General features: G+C 40.0%; 1 long non-coding RNA gene across 1 annotated transcript in view; it reads left to right on the forward strand.

Moving 5' to 3' along the window:
- The window catches only part of LOC126042728 (uncharacterized), a 71,469-nt gene that overhangs the window by 48,210 nt on the left and 1,495 nt on the right, over positions 1–21,764 (forward strand). The gene's annotated exons all lie outside the window — the stretch shown is intronic.

Raw genomic sequence — 21,764 nt, forward strand, 5'->3', positions numbered from 1 at the left:
CATCTTACTGCGTTCGAACTTTCTCTTTTCCTAATCAAAATAATTTTGAAATCTTGACCTGCTCTGCAGACCACTTGCAATCCCCCCCAAGTTTTGCACTGTGAAAGAAGTTATAACTGTAATCTCCAATATGTCATCCAAATTGTTAACGAAAACATTGGCTAGTACCAGGCCTGTGGGAACTGACTTAAAAGAGTTCTCTGTTTGCCAGCAAAACACAGATGACTACTGTATGTATGCTTTTTCATATCATAGGACCACTCCATAGCAGTGTCCATCTAGAGACTGTATTTCACTAGTTTCCCTATGAGAATATCATATGGGGTTGTGCTGGAAATATATCTATTACCTCTGCTTCGAGAGGTCAGTAGGTCTCCTGCACCAAGGAGGAAACATGGTTTAACATGATTTGTTCTTGACAAAGCTCTGTTAGCTCTTGTTAGCATGCTTTAGGCTTACCTGGGAGCAGAAACGATTTCTGCAATGAACCCAAATGAGATGTACTTAAGGGCAGATGCTACTCCAGTAGCACAGTGTGTTAGCTGAAGCCCCTTGTTGTGCAGTTTATAATTACATGACTAGGGAGGTACTGCTAAATACCTAGCAGCCACACAGGATGAAACTGTAAATATATGGAGGCTGAGAGAGTTAGGGGGAAACAGTCCTGTTTGCTTAGCCTGTTCCTATTCCTGTGAAGATGTAGATTTTATAGTCCCTGTTGGAGAGGATAGTGGGGGATATAAATAGCCTGACCTTCTTCAGTCATTATTATATAGTCAGTGGGACCCTTTTGCATTCCCCCTTCTCTGTTAGCATCATCTCAGTCTAGAGCTCCAGGGAGCTGCAGGGTGGCACAGAGTTGGATTAGCCAGCTCTGCGGAGCCCAGTGGGATTGGAAGGAGAAGCAGCTGGGTGGGGCTGTCAACAGGACTGTGGAAGATCCCCTGTGTATATAGCACAGAGACTTCAGGGGCAGGACTGTGGTGCAGCAGAACAAAGTGAATGTTAATAATTTCTTCTTCATTTTTCATCTCTGATTTTCCAAAATTAAACATCATCTTATATTTGAGTTATCTTATAATGAAGTCAGTATGGTATGAATGCACTGTGTAATTACAATCCATACTGTCTTGGTTCAAGAAATCACGCCTTTTCAGACCAGCCTGTAAGTCACATGTGTTGAAAATGAAAAATCTGCTTAAATGCATTTCTGAACCAGGGTTTATGCATTTAAAGTATTTTAACTGGAAAAAAAAATCTGCAGTGATTATACTTCATCATGATACTGTGTAACTCTGGCAGTTTTAGGAATTTCTCCTCAAATTCTTGTGTATCACCTATTGACTGTGTTAGAGTAGAAACAGTTTAATTATTTTTAGCAGCTTGCCTACACAGCCATGCAAATCTAGAGGATAAAGTTGTCAAAACTCCTGAACGCAAATAGCGTGGAGTCGGGCTGCTAAAGCTGCAACAAATGGAGAAGCGCCAGCACTGTCACTGACATTAGGGCAGCCAGACATTCAGAGTAAAAGTAATTGTTCATTGTAGAGTGGCTACAATGGAGTGAGCAATATATGTAGTGCAGAGGTTTTGTATTTGGGGAAATTTTTGTTGCCTTCTTCCATATTTGCTCTTGCAGTCATGACAGCTAAGAAAAACAGGTGAGACAATAAAACAGCTCAATGAAGGATGGATAAGATTTTTTTAAGTCTTATGTTCATGTCCATATTCAAGTTTTTATTCATAGTTCCAGTTCAAAAACCCACTTTGCTTTCCAGCCATCCTTTCTTTTGAGAATAGACATTGGATCATCAGTGACTTCTTTCCAAATATTGCCCCACCATCTTTTCACGGTAGAGATTCTCTATTTCTTCCTATTACCATTGTGTGATTGACCTCTTTAGACACAGGCTATCACTTCTTTCCACAGAAATGGGGAGGAAGCAGTCAAATCACAACACATTTGAACCTCCTCCCCATCCCCTGAGAACATTTTTTACAGAAAGGGCTGGCAGCATTACAGAGTTTTTAGAATTCTTCCTTTCTGTATGGCTTGAATCGGACCCTGGCCAAGAAAACCCAGCCAATAAAAACAAGCTATTATAATAGAAATGCAGCCGTCAGATGTAACATTAGGCCTTGAGTAGCATTGTAGGTGGTGCTTCTAATTAATTGCTTTATTATTTCACTGTTAGTAAAGAGCTTTGGGCTAAGGCTTAGGGAATGTGCCCTTTAAGGGACCGTGCCTCCTGCCATGTAAAAGCCTTACATTTACCAAGAGAATGTGCCAAATTTGCTTGACCTAAGTTTTGTCACCCAAACCATTGTCCAGGCACTATTGGTCATTGATAGTTCTGACATCAATGTGTGACTGAGAAGAAACCAAGTTCTGCAGACATTGCAACAGACCTGGTGCATAGATGCGTTAATGATGCAGTAGCCCCTTAGTAACAGTGGAATAGAGGACACACTAATAAAGAACCTGTTATTGGCTAATGCAGGCAAGCTCAGTGTAGCTCCAAAGGAGCGTTAATATGTTGCATTTTAATGGTTCTGAGGGCTTTTTTTTTTTTTTATTTCCACAGGTGAATATTACAATGATGGACCTATTTTAGTGCTGGTTATTTGCAGTGGGAGGGAGAAAGAGTGGTCAAAACAGAGAAGAACCAGCATGGCAGAACACTAAAGAGCTCTGAGGTCTAAGAGGAAGTGTTCCTTCTGGGTGCCAAAGCTGGTGCTCCAAGCAAAGCACATGTCTTTTTCAGAGACAATTTCCTGTTGTTAATAAGTGGAAGTGGTCTGCAGGGGAAGTGATGTGTCTGTCACAAGTTTGAAAGCCCAAGGATTTGACTAACAGAGTCTGAGGACAGCAGTCAGGACTGCAGCTGGCAGATCAGAACTATTGTGCAAAATTTGGTTTCTAATTCACCACATTGATCAGATTGCCTATTTTTGTTCTTTACCTTCTGAACATGTCACAGTTCTTACTTGTGTAGGAAAGTCAGAGGTTCTGCTCCCAAACCCAGTTACAAGGCACCATGATCCTGGGAAAGGAGGAAATTAATCAATTAAATCAGTCACAATCATGTCATGCAAGCCACTCCTTTCTGAGGCTGAATACACAGTATTTGAAGAATTCCCAAAACTAGCTGCCCAGCAATGTTGCACCCCCACCTCCACTCCAGCAGCACAGACCCAGGGAACACTAGAAGGCAGAAGAACAGATTTTAATTTCAGAAATTATGAAAGTTACAATAAAGCAGGCAAAAAAACCCAAGAATTTTGAGTTCATGCTCAAAGTCTGGTCATGTTAAATAAAACCATAGGAACGTTTGAGTTGTTACATAGACATCATGTCACAAAGTGGGCCCAAAGGACTCTGTGTAGTAGGCCAGTCTCCTTCCCTGGCTGGATGCTCCTATGAGCTAACTAGGAGGGAGCAGCAAGCCACCCTCCAGTTTGTCAGGATTGCCAAATTTCACAATTTCATGGCACCACTTTCTACGGTTGCTATATTACTTCAAGGTTCCTTGGTGTATCCGAGCAGTGGAGAATCTCCATTATATTTTTTTACCATCCCAATTATTGGAAAAAGGCTTGAAGCATGAATTCAGATAGGAAATCATAGGACCCATGAAAATGTCATTAGTTTAAGCAAAATGGTTCTTTTAAAGCATTTGAGGTGAGAATTTTGCTCCCTGTGTTCATTATCAGGCTCCTGATTGATGCAGCATACAATACACTGTATTACAGCAGGTTAATGCCATGTCACGATAAAGTAATGATGCAAACTCTTGCCAGCTGAAGATTGCAAACTTGAACTGGTGACCTGTCTTCCTCTCTTGGGCATTGGTCAGTAGAGCCAGAGAATGAGTTGGCAGGGAAGAATCTGCTTTTCTGTGGGTTTCGATTAATTTTTTGTAAATCCCATTTCAAATTCAAAACCACCAATATTCCTATAAACATGTTGCCTAAAGTCCTGGCCTCTGCAGCAATGATTTTCAAGAACAGGCATCCACCAAAGTGCTTATAATCAACAGACACCGCAGTGAGTCACCAGTATGATTCACTGACCTAGTTGTAGTGCACGGGATTGTAAAAAATGGGGCCAGATTTTTCCTCTGCCACAGGGAGAAGGTACGCTCTGGCTGTCAGCTTCACTACACCAAACTGAGGGACATGGCCCTAGATGGAGGTTCTAGTAGGAACACACAGCCTGTCCTCAGAAGTTGCTCCACAGGCTGAAGTTGAATGAGATGCCATATGAACTTAAAAGCAGAGACTGCCACCAGCAGTGACAGAATATTTACAGTCCTGAGCATACTGACCAGTGCTGTATCACCACCAAGAGTAACCAGCGTTATCCTTAGATTTGCCAAGGTATGGACAGTTATGGACACAGCCAGATGGGACTGTTGGGCAGGTTGTACAGTTGCAGTTCAACCAGCCATTCATTTACAGAGCTTTTCTTAGTGTTACAGTACAGTGAGGGAGGGAGTGTCCTTGGGCAGCTATTTAAATGGCAGAGTTATCCAAGAAGACCCTTATCTATAGGTCACTTTCCCCCTTACCTTTCACTTTCTCTTGTAAATATTTCTAAAATGATGGACAAACATTTTGTCAGTTGCAGACATATGTTTGGAGTCAGTAGAAGTTTGATGTAAACTAGGAGGTTGATATGAATGGTTGGTTACATTCTGTTTACTCATATCCAAGCTTACATCCCACTAGGAACTGGAATAACCATGTTTCACAAATACTGTGGAAAGACCATAGTATTCCAAGCATCACTCCATGAAAATCTGCAATGAAAAAAAGCACTGTGGAAATATATAGTCAAAATACATGCATTGAACAGACAATGTACCAGAAGCTGCACAGCACTTTGGTATGGAAGAGGCTCACAGAAAAGACAAGACAGTGGAAAAGAAGGAGCTTAGCTGCAAAAACAGTCAAAGGGTGAATGTTACAGTGTGGTGCCCATTCACAGACTAGATGCTAAGAGCTTGACCACCAAATTGCTAGACAGTGAACTCAGTGAATCACACAGATTGGAGCAACCAGACATCATAATAATTAATTCCACTGTACAGTAATTGAAAACAGCATAGAGACAGTAATTTCTTGTTAACAGCATTAATACAACATGATTTTTAGATGGAAAAGCCTCAGGTTTTATAGTTCTGGGTAATACAAAATTATCAAATACTTCTAAAGGGAAGAATAAAATTCTAGATTCTGAGTCGGGTTTTGCTATGAGACAAGACCATAGTCTTTGCATGTCTCAGAAGGGACTAGCTCAGCATCCATATTTCTAAAATATCCCTTTGAAAGCATGTGTCCATCTTAAGGCAGAGCTTCTTCACAGGCATGTATCTGTCTGTTATGAAGCAACAATTTCAAATCCTCTTTAATAAAATATTTTTAATTTGGATAAAGGAATTCCAAGAACTTTGCCGTGGGAATGCTCTGCTTCTTTTATGTCAGTTCTAACTTTACTTGCTTAATGTAATTATCCTTTAGGTAAATTATTCTTAGGCTGCTTTTTTCTTATTTAAAGGTGATATTTTGGTACGCATCTTGGGGATTTGAATGCCCAAATTGCATTGAAATGCTTTAGGGCAGAGCACACAGTTCCTCTAAAAACTGTTGCCTCTACTAGTATCTCCTCTGTTCATAAGATCCAAAATGTGGCTTCTTATGTGTATATTCCTATTCTATTTCTCATTTTATTTGGATGTAACTTCTCATCTGTATATTCCTATTCTATTTCTCATTTTATTTGGAGGATGTCAAAAATGAGGAAGACAAAGTTTGTACTTGTTGATATGCATAACATTGCATGAAGGGTGCTGGATCTTCCTTTTTTTTTTTAGGATGAGAGCCTTTCTGTAAAGTAATAAGACAGTCATTTCCATCTGATCTATAATGTTCAGCTCTTTTAATTGAGTAGCAAACTGTGGTTCCCCAGGATATAACAGGAATTTAATTAAGTGGAGCTACTTTGTTTACACAGTGCAAATGAGAGCAGAATTTACCTGCAGTTGAGAGACAATTGAGAGCTATTGTCTTCATCAGAAGAAGAATACTATCACTTCTAAGATTTTTATGTAGTTAATTGTAGATAGGTTAAGAAATTGTACATTAAAGACTTAACATGTAATTGTTGTAATTCCACTCTTTTATCCTGTCTAGAAGTTTAAATGAATATGTCATAACTGTTTTACAGTTCTTATGTTTGCCACAAGAAAGGGGGGAATGAAACAGAGAATTAATTAAGGCATTAGCTTTAATGGGGTTTGGAGGGTTTGGTTAATTGGTTGTTGTTTTTTTTTTCAGTACAACTGATACTTGGTACCATGGAAAACAAAAAAACCCAACCAAAAGCCAACAACAAAAACCAAACAACCCTCTAGCACTTAGTATCTTTCATGTAGTAACAAGCACGTCTTCTAAAGTTCAGCACTTGTAAGCAAACCTAGAATAGCAAACCTGTGCAAACAACTTGGATCTTCTGAGAAACTTTGAAGCAAAAAGTTATTTTGTGCAAAACTGAGCATTTTGTGACCATTCAGACAATGACAAACCAATGTTCTCAGCTCAGCACTTGCCTGCTATTCTGCAATAATAAGCCAGTGTGAATGTATGACGGAAGAAAACCACTTAAACAAAGATTTCATTTCCAAGTTCACAATGACTGAGTAAAACCAGATTTTTTTTTTTGTCATTTACAAATAAATTTTCTTATATACAGAATAAAGTGCAAAAGGTTATACCTGGCTTTTGGGTTTGGTATGCTGCAATATTCATAGTTAGTATGGGAAGATGTGATTTTTTTTTTTTTTTTTTAATTTCCTTGCCAGAGTCCTGAGGCCACATTAAGCAAGGAAGGGCAAGGCAGGCTGGGATAACTGACAAGCAGTGATTAAGGATTTTCTCCTTTTCACAACAACTTTGAGGGCGCAATTCTACTGTTCACTCAAATGCTTTCAGGGCGCCTTTCTGGCTTTTAGCTGTATGCTGCAGGAAACCATTTCAACTTGTGCTGCTTGTGTAGCAGTGTGACAGAGACAGCTGGACTAACTGCTCAGGTCTAGAGAGCTTTGTTCCATCCCCATCCTTTTCCTGGTCTGAAACATGACTCTCTTTTTCCCATATTCTCTCTCCCCATTTCTGACTCATTCCCTGTTTCTTTTTATATACAGAAGGGAATGATTCCAGTGCAGGAGAGGTCAGAGCTGCTTCTGCAACTTTGCACTGCTCGTACAAAGGCAGTATCTCGGTATCTCTCATTCACACAGTGCTATGCAGACTTGTGGGACCAAAGTATCTGGCTCACAGCAGATTGTTTTCCTACAGTATTCAGCTCCTCTGTATGTCTTGTCTCCTTCTGGTGGCATTGGGGGAGGGGAGGCTGTGCCTGGAGGGAGAATAGAACAGCTGGATTGGCATCTGTCATGTGGCAACAAAAATAGCAAATCACCATTATGATTTCAGCCACAAATTTATGATATAACCCTGAGTTATACAAGATTCAAGATTTTTTCCTCATGCTCATGAAAGTGACCTTTAATGACTGTTTTCTGATCAAATAAACACCAAACTTTCAGAAAAGGAAAGTCCAATTACGTACTGAATGTTCTCAGCTCTGACATAGAGCTGGGAATCTATCTAACAACTGGTTTAATGATGAACCATCATAGTCAGAACCTGTTTTACAAACTGAAGTTAGCCTGTGGAGTATTCATCAGGGATTTAACCAGAAAAAAGGCTGGAAAATCACCTGGAACACAAGCAGCAAACTGCAAACTGTTGACATGTTCCTTCAGGCAAATTTTTCCTTTGGCTGGATTAGCTAAGCAAATAACTATGCAGAGTGCTTATTCCTGGGTTTGCAAATCTGAATTAAATTTATTTCCTTTACAGGTGCACTGTATATATGAGTATGTCAAGGCAAGATCAAAGTCTCAGTCTTTGGGACTGTGTTTTGATTTAGTAAAGTTCCGGTCCTTTGAAACAGAGGGCAACTCTGGTTCTGACTTATCATCAGGACTACTGGTAGTCATCACCAGATAGTTAAGAAACACTTTTGATACCAGTGAAGGCCTGTTCATATTCTCCTCTCCTTTAGACAAGGAAACAAAATTGAAATCAGGGACTCAGTGTATTTTAATTCCAGACTCCTGATGGAGGATGCTAGCAAGCTAAAGGGCACTTGGCGGTACCAAGTAACTCATGAATACACACCAGTTTTCCCTTAACTGTAAGACTATGGCCTATTGAAAATATGGCTTTGGAGAGCCCTCTAATAGTATAAGCTATAAAATATGATTTAGAAGTCCTTTAATAGACAGTTAATCAATTCAGACACACAGAACTCTGTGTGTGCGAGTCAGCTAGCTCCTCTATAGTCAGAGAAAAAACCCCACTTTTCTCAGGAAAAATAATGTAATTCTCTCTGTATGACTTTTAGGAGTTTGCAAGGGAATGCCAATACCAGTAGAGCTGCCTCCCCTTTTCTGAAATACCTTAATATGTTGGTAGCTCTATCTTAGGTATCAGCTGTTCACAGGCCTGAGCGATGCTCTGACTTGTCTGGGCCTATGTCTTGTTCTGCAGCATGTACATTGTGCATTGTATTGTGCAGCTCATTGCCCCAGCTTACTTCCCCTGAATTCCCTTCCCCATTGCTTTTGGTGGCTCAGAGTGGCAGAGCTGAAATCAATGAGATTAAGGAAGGAACTGGTCATGTCTGCCTTTCCTGTTGAGCTTTTTCCCTTTTACAGTTATAGTAGACCTATTAACACATTAGAGAAAGCTGGGGAGTTGTTTGCTTATACAGAGCACTTGCGCACACTGTAATTGAGATGTTTCCCAACACCTCCGTTGGGCAGAATGATTGTGAAAACATGCCTGGGTCTTACAAGGGGATTTTTGTCTGAGCATCACAAGTCAAAGTCCCTGTTAAGGTAGACAGAGAACAGAGATGCCCAATCTTTCAGGAACCATTTTGAAAGTCATGAGCAAAACAGGAAAGCAAATAATAAAATAATGAGCATGTACTAATGCAGACATGCCCTGCATCCAGGTAAGAGGACTTAACAATTAAATAGGTGGTGTGAACTTTGAGGAAGGACTCCTCAAAGGCTCTGTGTGGGGGCTAAAGAGGTTTATGAATCTGGAGAGATCCCCAGAGAGTTAGCAGAGGAGAGTGCAGATCATTGTCTCCGCTTGGGACTGGAGGGACTGAGAGCTCTTTGGAAAGAAAGTGGGCTGTGATGAAAGCAGAGCTCAGTGATGCATACACGAAACAAGATAGCGGTCTGCAGAAAGCTGCTCATGCTGGCTTTTGCAGAGCTTCATTTGGATATGGATACATGAGCAAGTTCCCTAAGGAGTACACGGAGAGAGAAGGGTAGCAAGCAGGATTGATCCATCAAGAAGGTAAATGGTCTTATCCTGTGTCTTGCTCCACAGACACTTCACTACATTTCTCCAGTCTACTGTACCCCATGTACACTGCCTTTCAAGAACCCCCACCTCCTCCTTGGTTGTGTGAAGGGACCACACAAACAGGCAAGGTATGGCTGAAGGGAAAACAACAAATGAGCTGGGATCCACATCCAGGAGAGAAGTCCACCTTCCTGTATTTCTATATCACATCTTACTGTTTCACACCTGCTCTTCATGGCTTTGTTTCCTACTGAAAGCTAGCTCTTCCCCAGCTACAGCTGCCTTTTAGCAGATCTCTCATAGATGCCCACATTGCTCACTCTATTTGGCCAAACTGATCTTTAATCCTGGCACTATCCAAAGTCTAGTGTCATGGAAGCCAGCACTTCCAAGATAAGTTGCTTACTATCTCTATCTGTACCTCTGTGAAGAGAACTGAGCTTACAGGGTTGTGGGGAGAGAAGACAACGGTAACATAGTGGAAACAAGACAGAAATCCTGCCTTCTCTCCTGATACATCTTGGCAACCTGTTGGGATTGTAGCTCTTCCTCCAGCTCTGGCTGTCTGTGGAAGACACCCTAGCAATGAGAAGTTAATTCTGACTTTTAGGCTGTCCATCCTGTATCCTGAGATCTAGCTAAAGAGGAGGGCTTATAATCCACTTTCTCTTTGCAGCGTAGAGTATTGCAGCTCTGTGTGGGAAAACCTATTCCTTTCCTTTGGTTATTGGAGGCTTATTGGCTGTTTGGTTAAGAAAAGCTCAAACAAGCAGATGTGTTAAGGTAGGTGTGGTTGTCTCACCTAATACACAGGCTTTTCTGATCAAAAAAGACTACTGAGGACTAACTTTCTTTTTAGTGTGTGAGATAGTAGAAGCTGTCTGGCTTGACTCATGGGTTTGACAGAGGAGTTAGTAAGTTTACCTGAGGACATTCTGAAACATCATGAGACTTTCAGTAGCTAAATATAAAGCAAGTCAATTGGTGCCACCCTGGGAAATAGAACTAATGGGTGGTGTGGTACAGAGATAGCAGAGCCTGCTGAGAAGAGGCAGACTTTCCCAATGACTTCTTGCAAGTTGTCAAGGCAATCAGGCTCACCCACAGTTGTAGAGCTGTGGCTGGAGCTCATATCCAGTATCTGTAAGACACTGGGGAGGCGAGAAGGAATGATAAGAAGATACCAGAATTAATAGGGGAAGGAATACAGACAGTTGAAGTCTGAGAGCTTCAATGGATTCCAGAGTACTTAGGATTTTCCATCTTGACCCTGGGATGATTCTTACTTGAACTCAACACACATAAAAATAGCCAGAAAATAGACTTCTGCTGGTCTCCTTCTGGACTGTATATTGATTTGACTAGCTAGCCCATAGCAACAATGTTGTAAGACACATGGACCCAGACGTTTTCTGATAATAAATCTGTAGTTTGCTAAAGCTTAAGGAGGAAGGATGCTGGGTCTTCTCCAGGAAGAGAATGGTTGTGTACTTCAAGAGATGTGGCTTAATGCAGCTGGAAAGAATTAGCCAGCAAGAGTATTTGCTATACAGAATAAGCCAGTCTCAGCACCAAATAGCAATCTCCAAAGCCAGTTACTGTATTAAGCTTCTGTTTGTCACAGGTGCAAGACATGTTCTGATTTTAACCTGCCTCAGATCTGGCCTCCAGTAGTGGGTGTAGAGGAACTGTGTTTTGGAACTTGACCCTACCTGCAGGTAACTCTCTTTCACTGAATGGTTCAAGAATTTAACTAGTCTAGCTACCTCTGAAAGTCTTGCTGTGCATATGTACCCCTTGAAACTGACCTTTAATATCTCTTAAGATTGATTCTCATCTATCAAATTGGGCTACCAGTGCTTCCTTTCACCCACTACTTTCTTTACTTTTTCTTTCTTATTTAGAACCTGAACTCTTTGAGGTTTACATACTCTTGGCTAGGGCACAGTACTGCAGCTTCTTATTGGCACTTCCAAAGCTTAATGGAAGAAACAGAAAGGTGCAGCAATGCGAGCACATGTGTGGATATGACACTGTCATCAGTGAAGGCTCACGTAGAAAGGCTTGCTCTTTCAGTGACCCCCAGAAAAGACATGACCATCACAGCTTGCAGGTGGGACTGTCACCAAAAGAGAATAAGAACTCATTTTTGCCTGATAATTCTAGTGCCTGATCACTGAGCTGCATGAACAAGACACAAAGAAAGCAGCTTCCATAGTGGAAGATAAAGCATACTAATTTTCTAAATTTGAAAATACATATTTTTCATTATCTTTTGGCCCAGACTTGAACTAAGGGAGGTATCTTGAAATACAGTAAAAAATCAACTAAGTATCTGAGTATCATGTGACATGTCTTCAGCAAGCTACCAGAGGGTAGGTAGGCTCCCATGTTAGCAATTGCATGAAAATTACAATATTCAATGACAGCACCCACAGAATGTCCATCTTCCTGTAGAAACTGGTTTTGCTGCTACAAGCACATTCATGTTGACATCATTATCTACTCAACAGTTCCCGATTCCTTAAGAGGATCTGCCATATCTGTTTTGAAGGTGGATGGCAGAGAATATGAAGACTGACTTTATATACAGGTAATTTAAAATAATATAGCACATTTATTTTAAACTGGAACACCAATAGATTTTATATACACCATCTTAGACTAGAATCACTCTATCCACCCCTTCTGGACTTAGAAGAAGCAAAATTACAGACCTAGGAGATATAAAATTACATTCTTCTGTATGATAGAAATATATATTTTAGAACAGCTGTTGTTCAGGACTAGCCATATCTATGGCCTTTTCTTTCAAACCTCTCCAGATCTAGTTATTGGAATGACAATCCCCAGGTCTTCTCTTTTTTTCTGGGTATAACCATGTTTCAAAGGTGTTTTCAGCCCATAGTTCCAGGCATCATTGTTCTTCCAGCTTTACTCTGCCTGACCACCTCCAAACAACTTGTTTGGAAGGGACCTGTGATTTTTTGATGGTACAAGGACACAGAAAAACTTACTTATGCATCTAGAGGACAGGAGTCACAGAAGAAGGACAAAACAATAAAAGGCCAGCATGCAAATTATTCTATTAAGTGCTTAGCAACTTCCTTTGCACTGAAGCAGGCCCCATTTATCCAAGTGTCACTGCTCACAGGAAAGCAAAATTTTGCTCTTGCCTCTGCTATTCTGGACAGGTCTTCAAAAATTCTATTAACAACTGCATATCCTGTAGCACTGTTCCACTGGAGATGTGTGGGTCTTGATCAGAGGCCTTTGACGCCTGAAATCTTTTAGTTTTTTTCTTGTGGGTATATGAAACTACCATAATTAGATTTAACTCTTAGCACCTTGCATGCAATGCAGTAGCCATGAAACAGACAAGGTCAAGATAATGATCACTGATAAGTACCTGGGTACCAGGTGCTTCACAAGGAAGCTGCATAAAACTGTATTATTATCTCCTGTGTTACCTTTAAGGTTTTGCCTGGAGGCCAGTGCTGAAATCAAGCTTCTAACCTGCCAGAAAATTTACAACTACTTGCTAAGTCACCCTCCCTGCCCTGAAGACTTTCTGTTCTAAAATGGCACTCTTTTCATTTTATAGATGGAAAGGTGATGCATAAACCCAATACAGAGTTAGATTTTGCAGCAGGTTGACACTGACTTGCCTGATGTCTTGCAGAACATCTGTGAGAGAATCAGAAATGTTTTCCGGGAGTGCTAGGAGTTTCAGCCCTGTGCCGTTCTTACCCAACCTCCTTTAGAGGCCAGAAAGACATGGAGTAGTGAGTGACTGAAGTTTTTAAGTCACCCTAGTCAGTGGGGACACTTATGGTTATGAAAAACACCCAAAATTGCAGATACAATGGATATGCAAAATTCCACATACAATGGATATGCAAAATTCCACTGAAATAAACTTTTAGAAGTTGGTATCTCATTTCATTTCCCACAAGAATGAATATTCTACCAAACATCATGTTTTCAATGGAGATTAGATTGGGTTTTGCTCAGTGTTTTTTATTATTTTTTTTTAATCTTCTATTGAGAAGAAAAACTCTCATGGAAAATCATACAGTTTATTTCATCTGTGTGAGAAAGGGCAGGATGTTTTGCTGGTTAATTCCTCATGTGTGAAAAATAAAATGTTGCCAAAACCTACATAGAACATACTTCCTTAAGAAAAGCAGGTTAAATTACTTTAAGCCTCAGGGGGTTTTAGTCACTGTAGAAAAGTCAGTCTATATTTTCTACTATACGAGCAGGTTGGAATGCTCATACTTGCCCAGATAATTGCTTCTCTATTATACTGCCTTGTGAGTTTTATTTAACATGCTAGTCTTTGTGATGACAAAATGTTTTTTTTTTTCTTTTATTCTTTTTTCTCTATATGTGATATTTTTTGAAAACTCATCTAAAATCCTTTTAGACAATATTTTATCTTTCTTTCTACATATATCAAAGCTTAAGCCAGAATTCCTTAAATCTTCTTAAATATCTGCACATGAAAGTAGCAGATAGTGATGAACTAGAAAAATGCAGAGGATTGATAACATCTCAAGTAGTTCTTATATCTTTATGTTGTTGGGACATAAAACATGAAATGGCACTTAGAAATTAGGCATTTGAAGGTGATATGTGTTTGTCACTCAAGTTGTTTAAAATTTTTCTCAGCTGTCTTGATGCCTGTTTTACAGATGCAACCTCCCATCTTGCAGACAATGCATATGGTGTACTCGGTAAATGTACTTACTACTTAGAATAGAAGAATGGTGCTTGCCTCTGCAGACATTTATGTGAGTCATCCCCATGATTTTATTGCAGATTTTCATGAAGCACCTGCATGAAAAGAAGTTGGTATAATCAGCCTTTAATTCCTGAATTATTTTAAAATTTCTTTAGGATTTTCCAGGGTGAAAAAGGCTCTAAAAAGACAGAAATACAAATAAGTTATCAGCAGTGAAATGTGGCAGTTGCAAGTTTTATTAGCTGAGTGCTGACAGGTCATTTCCCCTCTGCCTCTTGCAGAGACTGTAATATTATCACTAGTCAGCACCAACCATTTGGCTTGTCAGCAGAAGGGCAGGGAAATCACACACCAGGCAGGGAAAGCTTCTTTGTTTCTTTCCCAGGGAAATCCATGACAGGAAACAAAGGAAGAAATTATAAACGATGATCAAATAAGATAGAATCATCCACTCAGGAATCTCATTCTCCTTTCACTGGGTGATGAGAACAAAAGGCTCAATGTTTAGCTGCTCTGATGTTGAGAGAGAGAGCCAAGTCAGTTCTCTAATTGAGCACCGGGGCTTTAATAGTGAATAAAATCAAACACAGAGAATGGTTATGTTCCAAGGGGAGGACAAGTGGAGTAGGTTGGGGATGGACTACACCTCCAGCAGCTACGAAGCACTATTAAAGAATCCACCTTTGCAGATAAAAGTTTGGCTAGAAATTAGGCTTTTTTCTTGGTGCATGTCAATCTGACCTATGAAACAAGGTGCAGCACTTCAAATGCGCAAATATGTCACTAGACCTCAACAAAGCCCTTAATTATACAGTGGTTAGGGAATTACTGCATTGCTAGGAGCATGATGTGCTCAGTAATATCCCACAGCTGTCTGAAGAAGCCTTTGTGCTGCTGCCAAAGAGATTGTGGGGACATTAAAAGAAGCGGTGAATTCACAGCAAAAAAAATTAAGCTGAGCTCCTTTACTTATAAAGAGCAGCAATGTTTCTGGGCTCCAGATCTGGGCAGTCCTGCCCTGGTGCCCATGCCAGTAAGAGAGAAAGGCTCTTAAATCTTTTCTCTGTTCCAGCTTCTGAGGGGATGCAGATACCTCTTTGATCTCTGCTTATATTGGTGTGCCTTGGCCATTTATGGTGTGTCTTGGTCATTTATCTTGCCTCCTTTTCTAATACAGTTAGCATGCTTGAGTCCTTATGTAGGCAGACATCAACAGCCAGAGTGTGGACTCCAGGGAATTGATAAGTTATCAGATGCAGAGGACATATTCTCATCAGATATGATTTTAAAATTTTGTTCAAAGCATGAAACTAGTGGAGACAGAAACTTGTGAAATGCAGACAACTTTTTTGAAACATAACAGTTTGATTTTTTTTTTTAATGCCAAGAAGCCTATGATTTCCAGCCTGGCCAGTGTAGAGTGGGAAGATCCTACACATATGGAATGAAAAGATTTGGTTTCAGAGACAAAGTTGAAGAGTTTTGCTAGTTAGCCTAAAAGAGTAACATCAAGCAAAGTAGGAAAATGTTATCATCTAGATCTGAATTGTTTGCTACCATCTTGTTTTGTTGCTTTAGGTAAGTCAGAATTTTTCAGTTTCTCACTATACATATCCATTCAGTGGACTATAAATCTTACTTACCACCTAGACATGCTACGTAGCTTGACTAATGACTACGTGAAGAGCATGCTGCTGTCCAAGATAGAAGATATTTTACATGTGCAAACCCAAAGGCGTTTTTAACAGAGGAGAGTCTGAACATCCACACTGCTAAGGCTTGGTTTTGTTCCCTTTGTAAATCTTTTTGACAAACGTGCAGATCTTCAGTCAGCCATTCTCTGAAATAATGAAGAACTAAATTTAGCAATTAAGGGGCCATATTTTATAATGAAATAACCTGACAGTTGTGTCAACAGCACTGTTAGTCACCAAGCATCAGCCCTGGGAAGGTCAGGTGATGTTTCCTCAGGGTTCCTGCTGCACAGGATAAAAAAAAAAAAGATCTCTGCAGGGCAGAACTGTTGTAGCAAAGTAGTCTTTGATTATATGCCTCTATCCCATTTTGGGTCTGTACTGTCTTTTTCAGGCCTGCCACTCCTTGCTGACACATCACTAGGTCACCTCTGCTTCCATGCTTTTGCTCTCTTTTTCCCAGGCAGGCCACCCGCCAGGTCTTTTTGGACAAGTGGCATTCAGAGAGCCTAAGGAGGCCTCCTCTGCAAACTGGAACTATTCTTCAGGCCAGATAGAAATCTACTAAAACTGCTGGAAATTTTTAAGTGCTTTTAAGGGCCATCAGTGCAAGTACTACACATACTCATATCCTTTCACAGAACAATACATATGTCTGCTTGTGAGTCAGAATGAATTTTCTTGGCAACCAACAACGTTCAGGAGGTGAATTTGCCAAACCCTAAGTTATTCAGTGTCCTGTCTCTGGGGCATTTTAACCTCTGCAGCCATGAGGCTTTTGAACAAAGTGTTTGTGTTAGGCAGCATTCTTATGAAACAGGAAGATGGCCTCTCCTCCTGCCAGTTCTCAGTGCATTTCCTGCTCAATTCTCTGGCGCTACTCAGAAATAATTGGTAAAGTGGCCTTACCTTGCTTGGATAGGTTTATGTTGTCCATGGCATGAGTACAGCTGGGAAAAAAGCACCAAAATGCAGGTCCATCTTTGGAAACTTCCGACTTTTCAAACGTGTTTGCCTTCAGTTTGTTTCCTATCAAGATTTTGCATGAGTTCCATAGGAAACTGTAGGAGTTGATCTCACCTTATACTGTGACTGATAATGTGACTCCTAGCAGCTGCAGCTAAATACTTGCCCTGGGATTTAGGAAGAAATCCTTCCATGTTTCCTTTCACACTGCTTTTCAACAGGTTGATCTTACTTTCCTTCATTGTATTTATTGCTGATTAAAGGCTTCCTTTATAGGATGGCTTATCTCCTTCGTCCCTTAAGCAGTGTTTAATCTTCAAGGAGCTAGTTTGTTGCAGGTGCAAAGACACAGACATATTGCAAGTACATTCTTCAGTTTGAGACTTCATGAATATAGAGTAGCAGTATATCATAATATGCTGAACACCTGGTAGTGTGCCGACTATATTTGGAGCTCTCAATCTGTTCTGTGACTGGAAACCAATGAGAAGACCAGGTCTACTCCTGCCTACTCTGCTGGGAAGAACATTGGTGGTGCAGATAATTTAATCCAAATCTATGCCTGAAAACTGTTAATGGAATTGTAAGGAAACAGAACTCAGACGCATCAACACTCTGTGCTTTAGTGTGTATGAAATGGAAATTTGGGCCTGAATGTTATATAGGGGAAGGATATCTCTAATGAGAAAAACAAAGAATGATTCCTTTTCTTCTGCAGAGACTGAGAAATTCTGGCTGCAGGCTGGGACCTTTGTACACAACTGTCAGTGTAAAGGTGAATGTGTTTGACAGTGCTGATTCACATGTTATGTGATATTGCATTCCAGTTTCATTACTGACAGTGGCTTGAGTAAGTGACTCTAGAGAAACAAGAATCTCTGTGCTCAACTGATCAGCTACTTACAACTTTATTTATTTAACTAATTTATCTTTATGCCCGTTCTCAGGCCTTGCATTTGTTTGTGGTAAGGTTTAGCATGTTCCTATAGAACTAAGGAAAGGTTATGGGCTGCTGAAAAAACCAGTTGCATTCAGAAGCCACTGTAGTGTGATTAAGTAATTTTTCATACCATATCAGCCTTTGAGAAGGAATGCCTACCTATTTGACCAACCATCTGTGGATACACACATACTCTTAAAACGAGTGAGTCATTGAAATTCTTTAATGCGTAATGAATTGTGAGGTATTTTTTAGTTCTTTTTTTCTTTTCCGAAAACAGAAAGTGCCTTGGGACGTGAGTATGCAAAGAACATATTCACTATGTTCAATCATTTTATATTTATTGTGCTTCACTTTATTGCGGGATATCTGTATTGGAGAAGGTCAGTAAGCAGAAAGGTACAATTAGTTTAGCTAAATGCTGAACCCATTTAATGAAGCTGCTGGAGCTTCAAGTGTAAATGGATTCAGTCACTTTAAATCTGGTTTATATAAAGTTAGCTTATACCTGTCAGTGACAATTTAACTTATAGTTAGACAAAACATGGGGACATGGATCCTATTCATAAACACAGAGTGGACATTAAAAATTACTCTCCTCAGCTTCTTGCTTGAATCTACTCCTTGGTTGCTTGGTGGCTGATAATTGGAAAAGCAGAGCAAGTACACACTCTCTATAAGTAGTGTCAGAGGAAGGACCTTGTAAACAAAAAGCTACAAGACAGGTATTCTCATTCCTTTCCCAGTTCATTAAGCAATGCTGTGCTTTCTGTTGTGCCTGTTTTCCTGCTCTCTCATGTGTCACTGTGGGATTTTCCTTTTCTTCAGGCTAAGACAAGAATGATGGAATGCTGAGGAGCTAATAAAAAAATCGGTTTTGATCAACTGGGAAATTCACAGATACCTAGTTATAAATGACACACCTACTCAAGTTGCCTGGATAACGAGAGGTCTAGTCCATTACAAAATCTGTTAAGACGGTTATATATTTCTGCCACTGACTCACATGTTGGCTGTAAGCACCTTCATTACTGTTGGGTTATTTAAAATGTCCAGCCCACTAATTTAAGGTTTGTCTGTTCTTATGATTCTTGTGATGTTTTGTAGAGACATTATTTATTTTCAGTGCCAACCAAATCTATTCAAATCTATTCAAATTAATTCATTGAATCAACATCTTAAAACATGATCTTTTAATATAGGTACCTGCAAATTCTGTTAATAGTGAGAAATGTTAGCTATCTGTCAGGCTCAACAAGTGTCAGTCTGTTGAGTTGAAGATTTCTTCCCCAGCTGAACTCTGTTCATATGCCACATCATCTGCAGCTTTTCTATGAGAGGTGGATGAAGGCCTAGTGTACAGCTAAAGGCTGGGAGGAGGCTTCCTTCCTTCCTTTGCACATAGCTGGTGAATCTGCTAACACTGTATGCAGTGTTTACTCAGGCAAAAGCAAAAAAATACAGATACAAGACCAGAGGAGCCAAGGAAACAAAAAGCAGTAAACAAGGGTATGGTATAGGTGAGTTTGTAGGGAGCTGGGCACCAAATGAGTGGAGGGTATACCACTGCTTGAAGAGATTTGAAGAATTATTTAGGTCACAAAGATGACCGGATGGAAAAGATGTATGTCTCCATTCACATTTACATGGCAGAAGCTATTTATGCAAGAAATGTCACTTAGGGGAACCCCTGGAACAGACTGTACAGACAGTGTGTCGGGGAATGTAACGAATCTATGGAATTCCTGACAGTTCGAGAACAGCGCGACCTCGAGCAGCTTGTAGTATATCCTTGAAGAGTCTGGAAAGATCCGAGAAGACCGGTACAAAAACAAGATAGTGATAAGAAGAACCGTCCTAACGAACTCACCAATCATGAATTGTTAGTTACTAACCAAACCAATCATATACTAACACATACTCTAAAGAAGGGTATAAAAAGGTGTGTTAGAACAATAAAGTAGCCATTTTGTGTGATCTATTACTTGTCGTGTCCGTCTCTACCGCGACAACAGTGTCCACTAGTTGTGAGTATGTTTAGGCTGGAAATTGAAAGAAGTTCTCTGACAATCACAGCTATTGGTCTGGAGCACCTTCCCAAATGATGAAACAAGGCAAAAAGCCTGTTGCTGTTTTCACAGAGAAAACTGGTCATTTTAAGAAACGGGATTTTATGAAGTGGCTTCCTTCAGGAACCAGAGACAAAATCTGAGGCTCAGCATGTCCCCTTAATCTGATATTCTTAATATTTGTTCTCTAGCAAATTAAGGCATTACTTTTCTAAGGATCGTTATACTGAGGTTCTTGTATGTTTGTTTTTGAGCATCTGTGTTTGGATAATTTAATCTTTGTTTTCATCTCTGTCACTGGACTTCTTCAAGAAAACTGAAGTATTTTGTAGTAAGAAAAACAGTGATATTACACACAGGCTGAAGACATAATGGAAATACCCCATGCAGTGTAATCCATTTTTAATTGGTCACATCATTCAACCATGACTAGAGAAGACACTGGAAACAAAATGTTTGGCCTCAGAAACTCCAAAATGTGTTATAAAAGTATAAATATAGAAAATCAATAAATCAGAATAAAACTAATAATATGGAAAAATCTCAGCAATCAATCATCTTGAAATGGCTGAGATTATTTCAGTGTATTACAGGTACACATGGGCCTGAAATAACATATTTTTTGCTTTGGGTTACACCATTAATGCTGTAAAACTCTGATTCTTGATTACTGTAGTTACCCAAATGGAAGACTAGCTTTTTTTAACATTAAACTACTTGGAAAAACAAAGGTCATTCTAGATTCCTTCATTGTCCTTTTAGGTTAATATGGTAATTAATGTCTGTTTTTTAAAACCGAGCAATTATTCAAAAGCTTTCTTTTTTTTTATTCAGATTACGTAGGGTGTAAGAACAGCACAAAACTATCCTACCATTTTGCCTCTACCTTTCTTTCAAAGTTATTGTCTTTGTCCTAGCCTGTCCTTAGTCTGTCCTGTGACAACCAGTGAGGTTATCTGCCAGTTGCACTGGGCAGTTTTCTAATATCTCTTAAATGCCTTAGCTATCAAATAACTGTAGGAACATTGGTTATAGATCAAAGTCCCATTGTGCTAATTACTGTACAAACACAGGAGAAGCAGAGAACCCAATGTCCTCCTTCAAAAAGTACAAGCTAAGTGAAGTAACATTTCTAAGTGTCTATGTCTAAATGTTTAGCTGGTAGTACACTTGTTTTGAATCTTACCTCTATGCAGTACAGTGACAACGAGTATCTCCTTATTGAGCCAGTGAAGAGGATTTTACACCTGTCTTTCCTTCTTTAGATAGTATATAATGCATTGCCTACAACAGCGAGTTACAACTTTGCTTTCTCTCCTGAGCATGTTTAAACCAGGGTTGGATGACACAAGGTGAACATTGGTTGGTGTTCATCAGCATTGCTCCATCTACCTTAGCAAAGGCAGACCAATACGGCCCAGATGCCAGGGTGGTGTGTTTATTACCCTGAGCCCTACCAGTGTAATGGGTAAGGTAGGTTTGTTTCAGACTGACTCAGACTGTCTTGGTGAGTCAGTGGTTACACACACTACACCTCTACAGACCACTGCAGCATGCCAGCTAGCTGTGTGCAGTGAGGAGCTGGCGGTGTGTACGTGTGCTGAAAGCACTCAGCAGTCTCCATTTTAGATTACAGGAAGTTTTGGTGTGTATTTCGCAGACATGGTTGGTTCATTTGTGAGGATCAGCTGGGCAGCTGCCTTGTAAGAGCAGAGTTTCTGGGAAAACTTCCCATCTAAACACAAATTTTTGGATCGATTCACGATAAAGTTTTAAGTGAGGTCATCGTAAGGATAGAAGTATGAAGGGGCTTCTGCTCACCCAAAGCAGTCAAATATATCTGTTTGTCCAAGATAAAAAATAACAAGGAAGCCTCTTTCTTGCGCTGCCTCTGA

This window comes from Accipiter gentilis, chromosome 9 (genome assembly GCF_929443795.1).
Source record: "Accipiter gentilis chromosome 9, bAccGen1.1, whole genome shotgun sequence".
Taxonomy (NCBI): domain Eukaryota; kingdom Metazoa; phylum Chordata; class Aves; order Accipitriformes; family Accipitridae; genus Astur; species Astur gentilis.